This window comes from Otolemur garnettii, unplaced genomic scaffold (assembly GCF_000181295.1).
Source record: "Otolemur garnettii isolate 467f Iridium unplaced genomic scaffold, OtoGar3 scaffold00060, whole genome shotgun sequence".
NCBI lineage: Eukaryota > Metazoa > Chordata > Mammalia > Primates > Galagidae > Otolemur > Otolemur garnettii.
The window spans coordinates 10185115-10205923 of record NW_003852455.1 but is presented as its reverse complement, the minus strand read 5'-3'; the positions used below and the strand labels follow the sequence as shown (position 1 = coordinate 10205923).

At 41.9% G+C, this 20809-nt stretch overlaps 1 pseudogene; it reads right to left on the bottom strand.

Moving 5' to 3' along the window:
* Positions 1–10726: 10726 nt before the first annotated feature.
* LOC100954004 overlaps positions 10727–20809 on the bottom strand; it is a 46242-nt pseudogene continuing 36159 nt past the window's right edge.

Below are 20809 nucleotides of genomic sequence, written 5' to 3'. Positions count from 1 at the left end.
GAGAGCACTAAGCCTTTCCACGAGCAGGGAGCCCTGGTGCTTTCGCCATTTCCCCAAAGGTCCCACCTCTTAATATTACCACACTGGGTATCAGGGTCCAAAGAGGAATTTGGGGTGGGGGAGAGTACACCACCATTCAGACCACAGCAGTGGGTAAAACTTTTGAAGTCTGGACTCAGCTTCCAGCTGTTCCAAAAGGGGTTATATTCTTCACCATCATGCCCTCTCTGTAAAGGAAGAAAAAAAATCAGCTTGACTGATTGGCCATGATGAAGCAGTGAAAAAGAAAATTATTTCATAACATTCTGAGTGACAAAATGAGTGCTCCATAGAAAGCACTTCTGCTGCATACTGAAGATAGCACCTCGGGACTATTCTCTTATGAGAGTGAGCTGTGAGGGACCTAGCTGCCGTGTTCAGAGAGCACCACATTTATTGGAAGGAGTGACTGACAGACACACTATGGTTGTTCAGGCTTAGGTGTCTGGCACACATTTTTCTCACAAAGGAACTTAGCCTGATAGAAAATGGTAAAATTCAAGTTTTGCAACAAAAACGAGAAAACTTGTATCTCTGAAATTAATAGCTTCCAAATATTTAAAGATGGTAGTGATATTAACAAATTTACCTTTTTGATATTCTATAAGGAACTATGTTACTGTTTGGAAGATCTGTGTAACTTAGTGAACCAATATTTTCTTATTGACCAATGCATGCTGTTACAAACTCATGTATAGTAAAAGATGCATTCAAAGTACAAGATGGACAAATGGATTTTAATGTAACAGAACATGACAAGTTTATTGCCATGGATTCAGATTCCATATTGTAATCAACTTTGAAGAAACTCCCACTTGTGGCAGACTGTCCACAATTATCTGAAAAGACTCTTAAAATACCCCTTATTTTTATCCTACCATATATCTTCGGAGGCCATATTTTCCTCATATATTTCCACTGAAAATATATCTCACAGATTGAATGCAGAGAAAATATGAAAATCCAGTTGTCTTTCATTCAAGCCACACATTAAAGAGATGTGTAAAAATACAAAACAGTGCTATTCTCACCAAGTTTCTTGTTTTGGAAAAGTGCAGAGTTTTCTTTATAAAATGTTATGTACATTAATATCTAACAGGAGATAACACCTTAGAGAAAGGGACTCTAGTTTGATCAGTGCTACTTTACGTTAAGACAGCAGCAGCCTGGCTCTTGCACACTGGGCACTATGGGGCACAGCTTCATCCTTGCTATCATTATCCAGACAGGCAACTGTTAACGTCAGCATTAGCTGTCAGCCTTAGAGCTTGAAAGTCAGCTCCACCCTACTACATGAGGTATCACTCTACCTCAACTGTATGGTCTTAATGCCCAGGTCCATATACTCCCCCTGGAATCTGGTAATCTCTCTCTCTCTCTCAACAGAACTGCAATGGATTCTAAATATAATTTTTCTCTTCCCTGGTCTGGAGTTTACATAATACTCTGGATAAATCTACACTTAACTTCACAATCACAAATAACACTTTCTATTGAGGTGGTTTGTTACACCCAGTGGAAATGGGGGCAAGATGAATTATCGGAAGTAACTTGAGCTGTGTTGGGGAATCTTCTAATCATGGGCTCGTCCAGCACGTCCCAGATATCACTCTAATTTTCATAATTCCTGTTTATGCCAATTAGGGCCATGACATTGACCGTAGACACTTGCATCGAGGAATTTGGCTTCCACTTAAGTTCTGAATCTAATCAGCTTCTGATCTCATTCTGCAGCTGTCCAAAAGAAGATGAATCACCAGGAAATAGTACTTTTTAAAATGGGGTCATTTCCCTTATCCACTTGGAGCAGAGTAGTTGGGGACCAGATTCAATTCTTTTTCCAACTGAAGTTACTCTGAGCCATCCAAACCAACCCACTTATCCTTACTTGGACACTTCTCCTTATCCTATGAAATGACTTTTGTCATTGCCTTAAGGCCTTGTCCTTGGTGGGTACCTTACCTATATCCTGAAACCAAACCCTGAAAGCTTAATTAATTGTTTCACTTCTACACACCACGGACCTGCTGGTCTTCCACCCCAAGACAGTGGGATATCACTGTCCTCCAGCCAGGGACATGTAAAAATAGTTCTCACTTTCAATGAGGGCCTGTTGCAACTCTAGTCTTAATAGTAACTGCTGGCTGGGCATGATGGCTCATGCCTGTAATTCCAGCACTCTGGGAGGCCAAGGCAGGAAGATTGCCCGAGCTCAGGATGTTAAGACCAGCTTGAACAAAAGTGAGACCCTGTGTCTACTAAAAATGGAAAAATTAGCCAGGTGTTGTGGCTGTAGTCCCAGTTACTCAGGAATCTGAGGTAAGAGAATTGCTTGAGCCCAAGAGTTTGAGGTTGCTGTGAGCCGTGAGGCCATAGTACTCTACTCAGGGTGACAGTGAAACTTTGTCTCAAAACAAACAGATAAAAAACCCAAACAAACAAACAAACAAACCAAAAAAAACTAACTGCTATGTCAGTCAGAGTTTTACGTGACTGCAAAGATCCCCTTGATACAGGGAATTTATACAAAGATGCACAGGACTGGTAGAGTAATGAGGGAAGCCATCTCTCCAGCTGCCCAGCTACCCTGGGTCTGTGTGCTGCTAAGACAGGGAAGCACAACAAGTCTAATGTGGAACCAGAACAGAGCCCGTGTTGTTTGGGTTACATCCTTAGATGGAGAGATCTGCCCCAGCATCTAGACTTCCTAAAAGAGAGAATTGGACTGAGTCAGGCGCCCACCATCGGCATGGAGTGCTCTACTGGGAAGTGACTCATGCCAATCCCCTCGTGGTGTTTAGTCAATCCACAGCCCATCATCAGGCTTGTGCTGCTCAGTTCACTTGGCAAGAGTCACAGCAACCGATGCAGGAAGGGGCCTGTGAGGTCCTTTTGCCAAAGGGCACCTGCAGGCCAGGCATCGGGGAGCCCTCATGAGTTCACGAATGAGCCCCCTTAGCTGGTTCAGTATAATTACTCTAAGGAAATGCATTTATAAACTGTTACAACTAAAGTCCAGGTGGGGCTAACTTTGCAAAATACCATCTCCAGCTCTGAAGCTGTTCAGAATTCAGTGGATTGGTTTTCCGTATCTGTGTTACTGAGCAATTTGTTGACATAAAAATGTAGGTATCAGCCCTAACTTCCTTGAACAGCTTTTATAAATGACTTATTCTTACAAAGAGCATCCCCCACAGCCATTTAAACTTTTGAAGATGCCAAAGAGAATGATTGATAATTAAATGCTATAGACACTAGTATTTCCAAAATGGTGTCCTATAGGGAACTGCTTCTAGGAGATGTTAATAGGTATGCAGCAAAAAATAAATAAAGACGTGAAAAATTTTAAATCCATGGTCGAAAATCTCTGGGAGGGATTTGTTTACCACGAGGACCTCCTTTTTGCAATTCACTCTCAAACCAGTACATTTAAAGGCCTGAGAATTTTCAATGTAAATTTATTGGAATTTTAATTAACCAAGAATTTCCCAAATATACCTGAACAGAAAAGAGGGCCTCATGCTTCCTCAGGTCTTAATTTTAGGATACATTGATATGTACGTTTTAAGTCAAATGCATAATTTTGAAAAATGTGTGGAACCAAAATGAACAGGATGGTGAATAGGCCTTGTCTTAAATCAAATCTTCAGGAAGCAAATTCTGAGGTCAAGACTCACGTGGGGAAGTTTGCTGGGTGGTAGCCTCACATTGGACACCTGCGTGGGAGTTAAGGTATAGCGCTGGGTAGAAGGAACTGCGCTGAAGTCATAAGAAAGGCCTTACCCCAGGATAGGAATCTCGGAAGCTGGACTCCCTCCCCTCCACCTAAAGCTATCCAAACTTTGAGGCAAGGGGACCAAAGCATTCACAAACTCCATCACCAGCTTTCTTCCAGGGAGGGGCTGCGATCCTGAACTGGGGGCTCTTTGGTTGAAGGCAATTCTGGAAGAAAATCTCAGCTAGAGTCCCTATTTCTTAGAAAGACCATCAACAATTGGGGGATTGAGTGCCTCAACCCTAAAGAGGGACTGGGGGAGCACCACAGCAGCCCTCCCAATCCACATGTGTGCCACGTGGATCCATGAGCTTTGTCCATTAACTTCTGGGAACAGCTTTTCCAAGAATTTCATCTGGTCATTTTTCTTGGGGAAACTTTCAAGGACATGGAAGGAATTGCAGCCACCACTGCTACCTCTAGATTCATACAGAGGTTGCAACTCCTGCTCTCGATCTCCCTCCTTGGCTTCCATTTCAGATCCACAAGTGGCAACTTGGTTAGTCTCTGTGGCTGACCTGATGTGACCAGACGTTTATCTGAGGGGCCTGATCGTCATAGCCTTGTCTGGTGCACTTCCACTTGTTATCTAAATTGGGTGCTGAACATGTTGTCTCCTGTCCTCATTGTGTAAGAACAGCAAGATGGGGATGCCTTTCCTGTTTACTGCTGGCACGAGGAGTCAAAAGAGGCCCACTAACAACCACAGCTAAACATTGAATGGGAATTTTGCTGTGTCTCGTGGTGGAAGCCTTTTTTTTTTCTCTGCAAACCAGAACTTCTAAACTCATACATTTTGGAGTTACAAGGATGGGAAACAAATTCCACACGTGGGTCAGTGGGAGTGATGGCAAGTGGGCAACTCACTCCTTATGTTCTCTCTGGGTTTCTGGACCCGTGTGTTTTACCTATCAAGGACCCAGAATCATGTGGTGGCAGTTGATTTAGAGAAACAGCTGTCGAATTCTTAGTCTCGGGATTTCGGTACACTATTAAAATTATTTTTAAGCAAAAGCCCAAAGTTTGTTTGTGTGAGAAGTAATTATTAATACTTGCTGTGCTAGAAATGAAAACTGAGAAAATTTTAAAATACTCCTTTTCATTTGAAGATGGCAATGAGGAACACATTACACGTTAGCAGAATAACATTTTATAATTATTATCAAATTAGTTTTGACCTCATGAAACCCTGAGGTCTGTTCTAAAGTGTCAGGTTATTCCAGAATACGAAAGTGCACAATGAAGGACAGAGCGTGGTGTGTGAATTTTGCTTTCCTTGGTCTGAATAGCTGATTCCTAAAAGAAGCTGTGGAATGTGTTAACATTTTAGTAAAGTCTCATTTACTTTAACGGAATTGCTTCTTTGATTTATTAATTCTTTTGCCAACAATATAAAGGGTTGTTTTTCACTTCTGTGTAATCTGTGCAGACAGCAGAGATTCTTTATGTTAACGTTGTCATACCCTTGATCATTCGAGAAAAAATATCACAATTATGAAAAAACTTCTATGTCTTTTACAATCATGTTATTTTCTACTGTTTTTTAAATGAATTGCTTTTGTGATTAAATAGAAAACTGCCATTTTCAGGTGCCCATCGTCCCTCAATATAGCTCCTTTATCAAATGTCCGAATGTCCTCTAACGACTTCCGATTTTTGCCTGCTCAGTGTCAGATCCAAATACAGGAATGTAGAAGGAAGGGAGGTTTCAGGATATTTTTTTATAACAAAATCTATTTTGAGATTTCCCAGAGGGTCCTCGAAAAGTCACAAAGATTTGTTCTTTCACTTTATGAGAATAGAAGTGCTAAAGATAATTAGGGCTTGTGGTATGTTACGATCGCCAAGTGTCATGGAACAGTTGTCAAATGAGAAGAGACACTGTTGAATCTGGAGAGAGAGAGAAAATATTTTATTAATCTGTAGGTTTTCAGAAATTACATGATACACGACAAGTCCTTGGGTACTTGCCAGTGCACTTGCGTTACGTAGGTTTTCACTTCAGAGGAAACATTGACGTAAGCTCTTGAATGTTTCCAACTTTGTCAGAATCGGGGTGGTGCTTTGCCTGATGATATTAGACAATGACATTATAGTACCGGTCATCATTTCAGTTATTCTTTAAAATGCGAACTTGGTCCCAGCCTTAATTCTTTAATTTGAATCTGGTACATTCTATACCCCTGATTTTCTATCAAGGATACATGTCAGACTGGTCGACGGAGTTATATAAAAATACAGCTGTCTAGGGTCTGTGCCAAAATTACTGAATCTCTTCATATTCTTGGTATATTCTTAGTATATGCTTGCCAGGATGGTGGTATATAATTACATTATGTCTCAGGATTATTATATCTCAAAGGTTTTTCCTCTACAAAATTGTGTGCGTTTATTTTAATAAATGAGATGTAACATTCACTGACTTCTCAGAAAATAGGCTTAACCATTATTCTTAGAGACATGTTGTCTCAAAGATTGTCTTGAAATGGCTTTAGCATCTTGTTAGACATGCCAAGAAGCAATTAAATTTCCTTGTCAGTTGTATTATTCTTATAAATTCTCATCAGACCTGTACATTTGAAAAGTATTAATAATAAATTGACCACTGATATTTTTCTCTATAATATAAGGTATTTTTATGGACTCTGATGCTTACTGAAGGTTATGCTATTAGCTACAGGCTTGGGTCTGTGTTTCCAACAAAGGACTATCTCAAACCTGATGGCAAAGGACTGTACCAGGTACTTCAACGTCTTGACACTTCAAAGAATAGACTTGTGGGTACAGACTTCTGATGTATCACTTGGATTTCAGGCCATGCTAGTTGAATCAGGATTTCCAGGACTCTTTTCAGTTAAAAAGCATACAGGTTCATGAGATTCTGAACTCAAGATTCGGTGGGACAAGAATTAATTATTTCAGACTGAATAAACCAAGGAGCAAAATTTTATTGTGGTTATGATTTAATGAAAGAAACAGCAGCAAAACAAAGCAGGTTATAATAGTGTGTCATTGTTAGAGGTATGCAAAATGCCAGGAAAGAGCTTTAAACACAACTCCAATGATCTAGGGGATCTTCATGAAGGAAGTGGCATTCAATATGAGTGTCGAAAAATGAGAGGACTTCAAAGGTCTAACATTAGAGGCAAGACAAAAGGAATGGCCCTGTGACAGGAGTAGTGGAGGCAGGAGAAAGTACGTTAGGTCTGGGAACTGAGAACAATGCAGTGTCACTAAAAAAAATTGAAATGAAATAATGAATGCTTAACTTTAAAGAAGAGAGTGGCTGTGGAATCATGCACCATAGTGGTAGAGAAGGCTGGTTAGGGACAAATAGTGAGAGGCCTCACCTGTCAGGGTCAGCACCTTAGAATTCAGGGAAGTTTTTCTACTGAGAAACTGACAGGATTAGAGCTATGGTTTAGAGAGATCAGCCTGTTGATCATGTGAAGATGTGGTCAGAGGGGCAGAGGCTGGACGTAGGACAGCCCAATGCAAGGCCATCCTACTTCAATGAATAAGTGTCCTGTTCATCCCATAGCACAGCTTGGAGATGCTGCATCCTGGCTGCACACTCAAGTCACTGGGGTGTTTCTTAAACGCTGTGCACCCTAGATTCTGATTTGATTGTTCAAAAGTGAGTTCAGGCACCCCAGGTGATTCTAATTTGCAACGAAGTTGAAAAGAGTATGACTGAGAAAGAGAAGTCAGGGCAATGATACAAACAAAAGTCTAGACCAGGGATTTTCAACTGGTGTGTCACAACACACTGTGTGTCATGACAGGATCTTGAGTGTGCTGCAAAAATTTTTAAAGATCATTAATTAAATTATTTTCAAAAGAAGTTAAAAGAACAGTAAGTATATTCTTTTTTTCTTGCTCTTTTTTTTTTTTTGAGATAGAGTCTCACTATGTCACCTTGAGTAGAGTGCTGTGGCATCACAGCTCACAGCAACCTCAAACTCTTGGGCTCAAGTGATTCTCTTATCTCAGCTTCCCACGTAGCTGGGATTACAAGCGCCTGGCTATTTTTTTGTTGTAGTTGCCATTGTTGTTTGGCAGGCCCAGGCTGGGTTCAAACCTACCAGCCCTGGTGTATGTGGCTGGTGCTCTAGCCGCTGAGCTACAGGCATTGAGCCTCACTCTTTTTTTTTTTTTTTGATCAACATAATTTAGATGTGCTGTGAAAGTTTAACTATAGGTTCAAATGTGCTGTAAGATAAGAAAAAGTTGAAAAACACTGGTCTAGACTATTGTTTCCTCTTGCCTCATTTTCTGAATTCCTCTTCTACCTCCTTGGGTCCATCAGTTCTTTGTGTTTTTATTATTTATAAGTTCCCTCATAATAGCAGCCCTATTTTGTCTAACTCTTCTATCCCCTACGAAGCATTTCAAATACTCAAACTGCTTATCCTCTTCCATGCCCCAGTACACTTCCATTTCCTTAGGAAAGCTGCTGTCAACAAGACACAGTAAAAGGAAAGTAATCTGATTGGACTAATTCATACTAAGATGTGAATGACTGATGACCCAATAACCCACCTAAGGGTATTTGATTTTTAAATTTTTTTAACCTCTTTAAAAAATAGAACACTTATAGAAAAAAATATTCTTATATATTCTTTTAAAATATATTTGTTTTTTTTCTCTCTCCTTGTACACACACACACACACACACAGACAAAATTTAATTTTCTGAATCATTTAGGACTAAGTTGGAAGTATATCCCTTTAGTGCAGTGGTTCTCAACCTTCCTAATGCCACGGCCCTTTAATACAGTTCCTGTGGGTCTCAACCCACAGGTTGAGAACGGCTGCTTTAGTGTGTATCTGTGCTAGGATTTGAATTTATTCCCTCAAAATCATGTGTTGAAATTTGGTTGCCATTGTGATGGTATTAGAAGTGTGAGAAATCTGACTAAAATTCATTACATTCATTGGAGGTAATTAGGATTAGACAAGGTCATCAGGATGGGGCCACCATGATAGGACTAGTGGCTTAGAAGGGGAAGACCTGAGCTAGGACACTCTGCCCTGTACCGCCTGGAGGCTCTGCAGAGATTTTCCCATCAGCAAGAAGGTCCTCACCAAATGAGGCCCCTAGACCTTGGACTTCCCAGCCTCTAAAACAATAGGAAGTATAGTTCTTCTTCTTCTTTTTTTTTTTTTTATAAATTACCTAGTCTCAGGTAGTCATTTATAACAATAGAAAATGGATTGAGACAATCTCCTAACAGGAACATTCTCCTACACAGCCACAGTACACGCACCAATGTTAGTACATTAACATTGATCTAATACTGCTCTCTAATCTATGGACTTCACCCAACTTGTGCTGATTATCCCGATAACAACTTTCATAGAAACATAGTACAATGACATCCTTCCTTTCCCCCCTTTCCTTTCTGGTCCAGGTTTTTAGATCAGGACGCAAAACATAATCACACATGGCATACATGTCTTAGTTGTTTTCTGTTGCTGTAAATGAATACCTGAGAGTGGCTATTTATTTAAAAAGGAAATTTATTTCTTATGTTTCTGGTGGTTAAGAAGTCTAAGGTCAAGGGGCTGCATCTGGTGCAGGCCTTTTTCTGGTGGGGACGCTCTGCAGAGTCCTCAAGTGGCACAGGGCATCCCACAGCAATAGGGCTGAGTGTACTAATGTGCTAGCTCAGTCCTCTCCCCCTCCTCTCATAACACCACTAATGACTCTGCCTCCACCGCTTTATCTAATCGTACTCACCTACTGAAGGTCCTGCCTCTCAAATACCATCACCAGATTTTCTATCTTCAATATTACACCAAAGTGGATTGAATTATTTTTTAAGTGAGAATGAATAATTTAATTCAGAATACAAGAAAATAGTTAAAAAATCTCTAAGACATTGTTGCAGCCAGGATTTCTTCCGCTTACAGATGTGGGTCCTACAGAAAAAAGACCTTAGTTTTCTTTTGAAGTGTGTGGGGAAAGGAACAGGGGAACACATAGGGATAGGGAGCAGCGCAAATGAAGTATGTTTGAAGCTACACCCTCTCCCAGAAAAGGCTGCCCCTCCCAAACAAAACCAAAATTCTTGATTCTAAACACCAAAGTTGACCAATTATAAAGAAATCAGATATTTCTTTTTTTTTTTTTTTTTTTTTTTTGAGACAGAGCCTCAAGCTGTCCCCCTGGGTAGAGTGCCGTGGCACTATAGCTCACAGCAACCTCCAACTCCTGGGCTCAAGCGAGTCTCCTGCCTCCGCCTCCCAAGTAGCTGGGACCACAGGCGCCCGCCACAACGCCAGGCTATTTTTTGGTTGCAGCCGTCATTGTTGTTTGGCGGGTCCGGGCTGGGGATTCAAACCCGCCACCTTAGGTGTACGTGGCTGGCGCCTTAGCCGGTTGAGCTATAGGCACCGAGCCAAGAAATCAGATATTTCAAATTGCCTGCTGGTTCTCTGTACTTAAATAAATGGACGAAAAAGATTTTTACCTTTCAGGTGCTAATCATCAGGAATCCCTTGTGCTTCAACCAACCTCTAAAACTTTAAGTGTCAGGAATAGTCACAGTGTCAAAGGACCAACATGCTGACCTGTGTACGGGGACCCTGTGGCCTGGGACCAGAGGGAACCCAAATGAATTTCTTCCTCAGCAGGACTGGCCACATGCTCAGATCCTTCTTCCACCAATACTGGTCTGGGCAGAAGGACCTTTGACCCCTCTCTTCTGTTATTTATCATAAGCACGTTGGTCATTATCACAGGCCACGTAACAAATAGAAATGTTTATCTCTCTGCTTAATAAAACCACAGAACAACAGTTTAACCTCTTTTTGTTCCAGGCAGTACCTTAACTAAACATATGGTTTACTAGAAGGTAGTGAGAGAACCTTCTTGATGTAAATCTAGCATGTTTTGGTCTGTGCTTGTTAACAGTGTCCAGCATAAACTTTGAACCATGAGGTCACGGAGGCTGCAGGAGATCATCCCCCCTGCACTGCTGCTAGCAATGGGTGGACAGGCCTGGCTGCTCTGGCTCTGGGAGACTTCCATGAACTGGGAAGGGATATCACAAAATCGGGGTTTGGCAGGTTCTCCCAGTCTGTGCCCAGGTCTGCTTCCTTGTCGCTTACATGCTAGTCTCCATGCTCATCAGATTCTCCAGCAGCTGGAGTCTGTGGATCTACAAATTCCACAGACTCCTCAGGCTCTGCTCTCCCTTCAAAGGGCTCCTACCTGCCTAGGTGTTCGAAGTTTGAAGTGACCAAGTCCATTAGATTCCTGAGGGTATGCAGTGGTTGCAATTGATCTAAATTTACATGCTGGGCAAAATGAAGGTAGAGAATGTTTGCATTCCATTTCTTCACTGCTCTAATAAATCCCTGCCTGCAGAGGTATTCCCCACTAAATTCACTGTTGCACAGCTGTTGGGGCAGATTCCCATGAAGTATGTGAGACTGTGGCCCAGCTGAGTGGCACAGCATAGCACAGCACTGACAGCGAGCTGGGCCGCTGTGCTCCCCCTCGGGCCCCTGTGCTGTTTTCTTGTCTTCCACCCAACCATAGCAGGTGGAGTAGTCGCCGTGGTTAGGAGGCTGATCCACGGCCCTGCGATGCTAATGCTGGTGTCTCCGTTGTGACTGTCACAGACTCTCGGTCCTGAGAGGTAGTCGACCTCCGGGCTTCAGCAGGCTGGTCACGGTGCTGGAGGTCACGGTGCTGTCACTCTCGGAAGGCACATCTGCAGGGTCTTCCCTTCACTTTTTCGTTTCCATCACACATTGTTTGTTTCAGCTGCTCAGTCCTCATCTTGCAGGACATTATGTCCCATCTCAGCTGACCTGTTATCCATTTTCCTTCCATAGGTTCTAATACTTCTTTTTGAAATTCTTCTTGCTTACTCTTAAGCCAGCTTAACCTTTCCTTCTTATCAAAAAACATCTCCTGGTCTTGACCATCGAAATAGATAAAGGCACTGGCTCAGGTCAGCCACCAGTGGGTGGTTGTACACAGCAGGCAGAGCTCCACGGCCATGGCAGCCCCTCCACATGGTTGGCAGAGCCCACCAGGTCCCAGGAGAATGGCCAAGGCCTGCAGCCAGGGGCCTGCAGTGTCACGGCTCCCTTTCCACTCCAAAGGGAACTAAGTTTCAACGTGAGTTTCCAAATGAGCAAACATTCGTGCCCCAGCACCCCCTTCACCCCTTCAGTGTGTAACACTTGCCTGGTCATCACTTGTTTCCCACAATCCTAATATTTTTGAAGAACATGGGCCAGTTGCTTTGCAGAGGGTCCCTCGCTTTGGGTGCGTCTGAGGTTTCCTCGGGTTTCGATTCGGGTTACACGTGTTTGGCAGGAACACCAGTGAAGCAACACTGTGATCTTGGTGCATCCTGACAGGAGTTCATTTTTTCATTAGGTGGGTTATTGCTTCAGCTCTTTCCTGATAACTTCCATTCATTCTTTTCCTAAAGGAATCTGCAGGGTAGGGTGGCACAGGGGGCTAGGCCTCCCAGGCACCCAGCAGGATTCCGTTTCTCCACCTTCCACCATTGTCCTACTTGCCAAGGCCTAGACCTCCAGAGAGAATGATGGCCTTCCTGATGTTATGAGAGTAGGTGAAGCTAAGAAGGGGTTTGGGGTGGAGATAGCTGGCCAAGAATGACCACTACATCTGTATTACACTAGACAGATCCTCCTAACCTACCTCCTGGAGATGGAGTATGCAGTGATTCCTGTTTCTGAGTAACTTTAGCAAAATGCTTAGCATCAGCACTAATTAAAATACATCTACATCTAAGTATGCATAAAGCACCACAGTGCCTTAAACCTTGGGAGCTAGGAGTGTTTTTAAAATAAGTCCACAAATCATTTGAAGTTCCTTTCTTCAATGCAGCCTAATTCCTCTCTGCCTGAGTACAGGCTCTTCTGAGTGACTCACTTTTAATCAATGAGGTGTAGTGAAAATCATGTTATAGGATTCTCAAGGAGAGGTTATAAAAGGCACCGAGCTTTTGTCTTGCTTTCTCTCTGGGGCCACATACTCCCCAGGAAGCCAGCTGCCACATCACAAGGACACTCAAGTGGCCCTCTGGAGAAGCCACATGGTGAGGAATGGAGGCTGCATCCCCTGACCATGTGAAGGAGCCATCCTAGAAGCCCATCCTCCAGCCCTGGTCAATGCAACAGATGACGACTGCAGCCTCATGAGAAACCCACGCTGGAACCACCTAGCGAAGTCACCCCTGGATTCCCGTCGTGAACATTGGGAGATAACAAACACATGCTGTGTAAGCCGCTGAGTTCTGTGACATTTTGTTACATAGCAATAGATGACTAACACAGGCCGCCTAATCTTTCCCATAGCAACCGTGATGAAAGGTAACACAGGCTCTGCTGAGCACTGGGGGAGCAGCCTAGCCTGTCACTTGGCCACTAGATTCCTAAGTGCTGCTATCCCAGAGCTGGTGTCAGCTTCCCTGTCTCCCCTAGTTCAAGGTGTGCCTTGGGAAGCAAAGACAAAGCCTCTGTCTTTCCCATGACTGTCCTTCAGATGAGTGAACTGGGATTACACCTGCCACCTGAGTTCTCTTCCCGCGGCTATGGGAGTGAGGAGGGGAGGCCATGTATTTTGAGGACTTCAGGAAGAAAGACTGTCTGTGTACAGGAAAAAACCTACAATTGTTTATTCTCTCTTCCACAATCTCCTAAAACCTCCAACCAACAAAATATCTGGGGTTTTTCCCCAACACTAAGTAATTCTCTGCTCTGTAGACACCAAGTGACCTACACTCTAACTCAATTCTGCCACTAGTCAGAGTTAGTGCGGACTGCGCAGGCTAAGGGCCCTGCCTCAGCGGACTGCTCCCTACTTCAAACTTCAATTGCAAGTATGAGGTCCCTGGTTACCTGTGACAACTACCTCCTGGGTCTGCATCACTTGCTAGACTCAGGGAAGCACCCTACTGCCTCTCACTCACTTATTACAAAGGACACAGGCAGAGCTGCAAAAGGCAAGGTCGGGGATGGAGGGGGGGCGGGAGTAATGCAGTTTCCACGCCATCTCCACCAGCGCTTGGACGTGTTCAGCAACCTGGGAGCTCCGAACCTGTCCTGTTGAAGTTTTATGACGGCTTCGTTAGCTAGACATGGTTGACTAAATCACTGGGCATTAGTGATTAGCTCAACCTTCAGCCCCCACCCCTCCTTGGAGGTTGAGGGGGTGGGGTAGGACCAAAAGTTCCAACACTCTAGTCACATGGCTGGTTCTCCTGGCAACCAGCCCTCAGCACAAGGCTGCTCTGGAGCACCCAGCCCTCAGTCTTCTCACTAGCATAGAAACAGAACACCAAGGATTTTAGGAGCTGTGTGACAGGAACCAGGGCCAGAGGCCAAACATATATCTTTTTACTAATATATCACAATATCATACAGTGCAATCAGGCCACATTCCTTCATGCACTAATCCAAGAGGGACAGAGTTCTATGGAGCCTCAAAAAACAGGTGGCACCAGTCCTGAACTACTGGAGAATAATAGGAGTGAGGACTGAACTTTGACCTTTTTCTTCTGCCACCAAATTCCATTTTAAGGGGGCCTGATGCATCATGCCTACGAATGATAAAATCTCACTCAATAGTGGGTATTAACATACTGTGGTCTGCTCCCCACCCTGATTCTGTTCTAACATCCCAGGAGAGATGGAAGACCTTTATCTTGATTCAGCCATTCCACTCCTCTGACCCCTGATCTTTTAGACAAAGTCTAACTCTTGTAACCAGTTGTCAACTGAAGAATCCCCAAACCCACCTATGACTTGTAAGCCCCTGCTTTGGGAATATCCCACCTTTTGGGGCTGAACCAATGTATACCTATAACTTTACCTATAATGACTGTCTCCCTGAAATGTTTAAAACCAAACTGTAATCCCACCACTGTGAGTCCACTTGCTCAAGGCTTCTTGTGGATGGCTTTGGGTTGTGGTCCTCAAATTTGGCTCCAAATAAACCTCTTCAAATTATTTCAGAGTCTGGATTTTTCATCTATGGAAGTAACAATGATAATCAGCACTGACTTAGCACTTAAACTGTGTGCCAGGGTCCTTTCTGTGTGTTTTGTATATGCTGATTTATTCTTTCTCACCATGGTTCACAATTATCACTTCCTTTCACAGGTGAGAAAACTATAGTGCAAGAGGATTATAACTTGTCCAGGGTTTCAGCACCAGCAAGCAGCAGAGTATTTCACGCCAGGCAGCCTTGACTTCAGAATCCACACTCCTAACCACCACTTGGCACAGCCTTCCCTGCTGGGCCTAGCTCATCCCAGAGCTGCCTGAAAGCTGTTTCAGAAACAAAAACACTGTTTACTGAGGGTCTGCTATAGATCAGGACCTGGACTGAGCACCTTGCACATGCTAGAAAAGTTATGGAAAAAATCAAGGCAATTATTTATTCAACATTTATTTATCAAAAACAGACACTTTGCTGATCCTGATGGGGACACAGCAGTGACTTGGAGGAATACCCTATGCAAATAATAACTACTTTGAGGCAGATAGTAAGAGTTGTCTTCTTGGAGAGACATAGACAGAGCAATGTTGTGGTCTAAATTTTTGTGTCCCTCTCTTCCGAATTCATAAGTCAATATTTTTTTTTATTTTTTGAATCTTACTCTGTTGCCCAGGCTAGAATGCCATGGTGTCAGCCTACCTCATAGCAACCTTGAACTCCTGGGTTAATCAGTCTTCCTGCCTCAGCCTCCTAAGTAGCTGGGACTACAGGCACCCATGCCCAGTTAATTTTTTTCTATTTTTAGTAGAGACAGGGTCTAGCTCTTGCTCAAGCTGGTCTCAAACTCTTGAGCTCAGGGGATCCTCTTTCCTGGGCCTCCCTGAGTGCCAGGATTAGAGACATGAGCCACCATACCTGGCCTGTATGTTGGGATTCTAACTCCCAAGGTGATAGTATTAGGAGGTGGAGTCTTTGGGAGAGGTGATTAGGTCATGAGAGGGGAGTCTCATCATGGCATTGATGTCCTTAAAAAATATTCCCAAAGGAGCTCATTTGTCTGTTCCACCATGTAAGAAAGCAGCAAAAAGACACCATCTGTGAACCAGATAGTGGGTCTCACTGGATGCTAAATTTGTTAGCACCTTGATCTTGAACTTGCCAGCCTCCAGAACTGTGAACAATAAGTGTCTGTTGTTTATAAGCCACCTAGTCCATGGCATTTTGTTGTAGCAGCCTGAAAGGACCCAGCCAAGCGAGGCACACAGAGGAAGATGGGGCCTAATGGCACCTGAGCAACTTCTTCTCTTGTTTGTTTTTTTAATATGTAGCCCAAAATGTCACTGAGTAGTCTTCTTTAATAGGCAGTTGTTTGAGCTGGTTGTTGAAGGGTGATATGATTGGGGAAGGCAGAGTTGGTAGAAGAGCATGCTAGGAGGGGATAGTGACATCGCCAGCTAAGATGTGAATAATAAGGCTTCACTCTAACTGAAAACACAGCAATGAGATAAAAAGATGAAAACAATGTAAACAATATATTGGGGTCTTTTTAGTCTAATTCCATGTTTAAGACATGATTTTATAAGAAACCCTGGTCTTGAGGTGGCTGCTGATTTGGGATTTCAGTGAATCCGTCCTAGGCTGGAAAGGCAGAGGCCCTGTGAGGCCTTCATCTGCAGCAGATGAAAACTGTCAGAACCCCAGAGCCCCCAGGACATTCATTATCATGATGACAAATATTGCTATTTATAAACTCTTCTGCCTGGTACAATTTCTTGTTGAACCCTCCTCCCACCCCCCAAGTTTTCATTTGGAAAATAAAACTGGCAGCCAATAGATCTTCACACTTCTTATAGACCTGTTGGATAAACACATAAATACTCATAGCAATCATTTTATGTGTAATGGATGGGGTGCAGAAGGCACAATGGGAGATCTGAGAGCTGTTTCCTGGGATTCCCTCTTCTCTGTGCCTGGCACCTTTGAGCAAGACATGAATGACCCTACTCACTTCCAAAGTGTGATGTGTCCACATGAACTGGGGCCAAAGTCATGACCCTGGTCCCCAGGTGGGGGAAGCCCTTTCCAAGGGGTGTGACATGCTTTTAGATACTTGTACTTTTTGAGATTTCTGGGGAAAGGCAGATTCCAGTGTTGTTAGGCCTGGTGCTTATACAATTGTGAATCTTTTAAGAAAAAGAATACCTTAGAGATGAACCTATTATGAAAAAAAGAAAATACCAAATTATGACTACAAAGTGAGATTTGAAAATTACTATTTATTGAGAATGATTAAAGAAGGCCAAGTGAAATTCTTGTAATGCTAGCACTCTGGGAGGCTGAGGGAGGAGGATCGCTTGAACTCAGGAATTTGAAACCAGCCTGAGCAAGAGCGAGACCCTCTCTTTACTAGGAATAGAAAAACTAAGCAGGTGTTATGGTGGATGTGTGTAGTCCCAGCTACTCAGGAAACTGAGGCAAGAGGATTGCTTGAGCCCAAGAGTTTGAGGTTGCTATGACCTATGATTCCATGGCACTCTAGCATGGGCAAGAGAGTGAGACTCTGTCTCAAAAAAACAAAAACAAAAACAAAAACCAGAATGATTAAAGAAATCACAAAATACAATACATTTTTAATCTTAAAAAATGAGAAGAAATAATAAAATTTCACAAAATTCAGAAAAATGAGATAATAGTTTATGAACAGGATGACATATGATTAAAATATTTTTTTTCTACTCTTTGGGGCCACAAACTCTCTAGAGCACTCTTTTAAATGACAACAATTTTATAATATTCTGTAGAGAAAAGACAAGTAAGTCTTGTCAGACTCCCACATGTTTGGTTGAATTTTTTTTCTCATGTATTGATTGTTTCAAAAAGTTTCTTTGAGCTTTATGACTCATTATTGGAAATGCCATGTAAGTGTTTAAGATTATTGTAAATCTGGGGAAGACTTTTAACAAAATTTCTTTCCTTTATGATTGCAAGACCTCAGAGAATATCAAATTTTTATCTGCAGTTTTCTTCTTAAACACTCTTTGAGTTAGAATTACTCATTGATTCATTAACCAGTTAGTCATTCCTGTCTTCATTGTGGAGCTGTATCAGGAGCTGTATGTTATGCTCAGAAGTGTCAGTTTTCATATTAAAGCAATAAGAAATGTAAATCTTTCTCCATGTATTCATATGATTCACTTCTTTTCATTAACAGAATTATTAAACAATCCAAGGGTCTATTAATTGTAATTCTGTTGGAAAGTTATCTCTTCTGCTTGCTGAATTATTACTTTTGATGTCATTAAGCATTTTTGGGTTATAATTCTATCGTTTCTGTCAGAATAATTTCTATTTATTTCATTACTTTTCTTTTTGCTTCATTAACCTTTTTTCCTGAAATTTCTCTCAGTTCCTGACTAGGCACATCTTACAGATAATAAGAGAATATATACCCTTCATATACACCAAAATTGGGAATCGTACTCTTTTATATTTTTATTGAAATATTCCAAAAATGTCTTTCCAAATTGAACTAAAATGGTTTGTTCAGTTTTAACAAACTTATAAGTAAACACCTTGCTTCTTACTTGTGTTCAAATTATTCTTCTGAATCTTCAAAAGTAAATTTTTATGATCTTTTAAAGATTATTGCGGTCCTGTGTCAAGTCTTGAATGGATTTATAATAATAGATGAGGCCCTATCTAAGTACTTCTGTGTTGGGTCTTGTAGGACATACACTGAAATGAAACATGTGGCCCTGCACATTTTGGAGTATTCCTGGAAGCCATTTCTATAGCAGACAGCCAACAATAACTTATCAATACATGGAAGTGATAGTGATGTCAAGCTACATGATTACATTCCAATAAGCACAAATCACTATCTCTTCAATTCAACTTCAATTCAACCTCTTAACCAAATGACCAAAATGCTCAAGGTCACTACAACACTTACTGGCATGAGGTGGAATATGATGGAGGAAAAGTTACAATGGAAAGAAACAATGGTTTCAACCAATTGCAATAAATAGTGTTTATTCTTAGGGAAGTGCTCTAAAAATGAGGGGAAAATTTGAAAGAGTTCTCAATGGACAAATTTAGGATAATTGGAGCAATGAGTGTAATGGATTATAACCCAGCAATATTTGTGAGTTTATAGTGATATAAATAAAATAATTAACTAAATAAGTAAATGGGATTATATCCAAAAGATGCCTGTAATCTTACATTTATGGCCACGTAATTCACATTTGCAAAGATATGGAATCAACATAAATGACTATCTACCAAGAAGTGGATAAAGAAAATGTGGTATATATACACCAGGGAATATTACTCAGCCATAAAAAAGAATGAAATAGAACAGGCATGATTACTTACACTGATGATCCCAACATTTTGGGAGGCTGAGATAGGAGAATCACTTGAGGACAGAAGTTCAAGACCAGCATGGCAACATAGTAAGACTATCTCAGAAAGAAAAAAAAAAAAAAGAAGAACAAATGAAATAATGTCTTTTGTGGAAACTTGGGTGGAATTGGAGACCATTATCCTAAGTGAGGTAGCTCTGGAACAGAAGAACAAACACTGTATGTTCTCACTTATAAGTGGGAGCTATGTGACAGGTATGTGGGGCATACAGAGTGGTACAATGGACATTGGAGTCTAAGAAGGGGAAAGAATGGTAGGGGTGTGAGGGAAGAAAAACCATTTGTTGGGTGCAATGTACACTATTTGGGTGATGGATGTGGGTGAGGGAAGGAGAATCACCTATTAAGTGCAATGTACACTGTTTGCATAATGGATACACTAAAAACCCAGATATTATCACTGTAAAATATGTCCAAGCAACCAAATACCACTAGTACTCCTAAATCCATTCCCAAAAATGAGGAAGAAGGGTCATCTCTTTCACAGAGTATTTCCAACTAGTCAATGTAGGAGGAAAGGTGGAAATAGAAAAATCACCATTTGGCAAATACCACAGTAATATTTGTTTTGATAACAATCATCATTAGACTCTAAAATCAGTGAGAAAATTATGATGATATAAGAATACTTGTATAGTATCAACATATCTCTTTATCAGATACTTATTAATTACTACAGGGAAAATTAACCAAGTAGTCAAAGTTAACACCACCAGTAATGATGCATACTGATATCATGTACCATTTGACGTAACGCTTGAGAGGGATGTAACATCACAGTCATATGAGTGGAATATTTAGGGGGCCAGTGGCTTTGGACATGAAGGAACATCCTCTGGAAATAAATTATTGTATCTCACACCTCCCACCACTGAGAAAGAAGCCCAATACCTGGTAGATCTTTTTGGATTCTAGAGGCAATAAATTAGCGATATTGTTCCAACCCATTTACCAGGTAACACGTGAGGCTGTCAGCTTTGAGTCATAGCAGAATAGGGTACAATGCAAGAAACCCATGCTGCTTGGCCAAGTGATTGAGCAGACCATATTGGTAATAGCTATCTGTGGTGAAAGACACCACGTGGAGCTTTTGGCAAGCCCCAGTAAGAGAATCATAAAGACACTTGAGTTCTGGGCCAAGGTTATGCCTTTTGCAGAGGAGAATATATACACCATTTGCAAATAGCACCTGGCATGCCACTTTCCTGATAAAGGCGTAGCATCTGACAGATGATTATATGGCCAAAACTACCCATCATGAGCCAAGACGTGTCCATCCTACCAAGACACAAGGTTGGCAGGCCCAACAGCAACTGTGTTAATGGAAGCAGGACATCTGGGACAGATGGTGAATGTAAGCTGCACTAGTAGGTGGCCCAGACCACTATGGCAAACACCACTATTGTACCAATGTTTTTCCCTTAGATAAAACTTGTGGCTAATTAATGGATGACTTATGGCCAAGGTGATAGAGATGGAAAAAAGGCTATGAGTGGTTCAAAGCTGAGATTAGCCTTGTTTTGACTGTGCTGGCCAAAAAATGGACTGCTATGGCACTACAGCCCCACTCAGGGT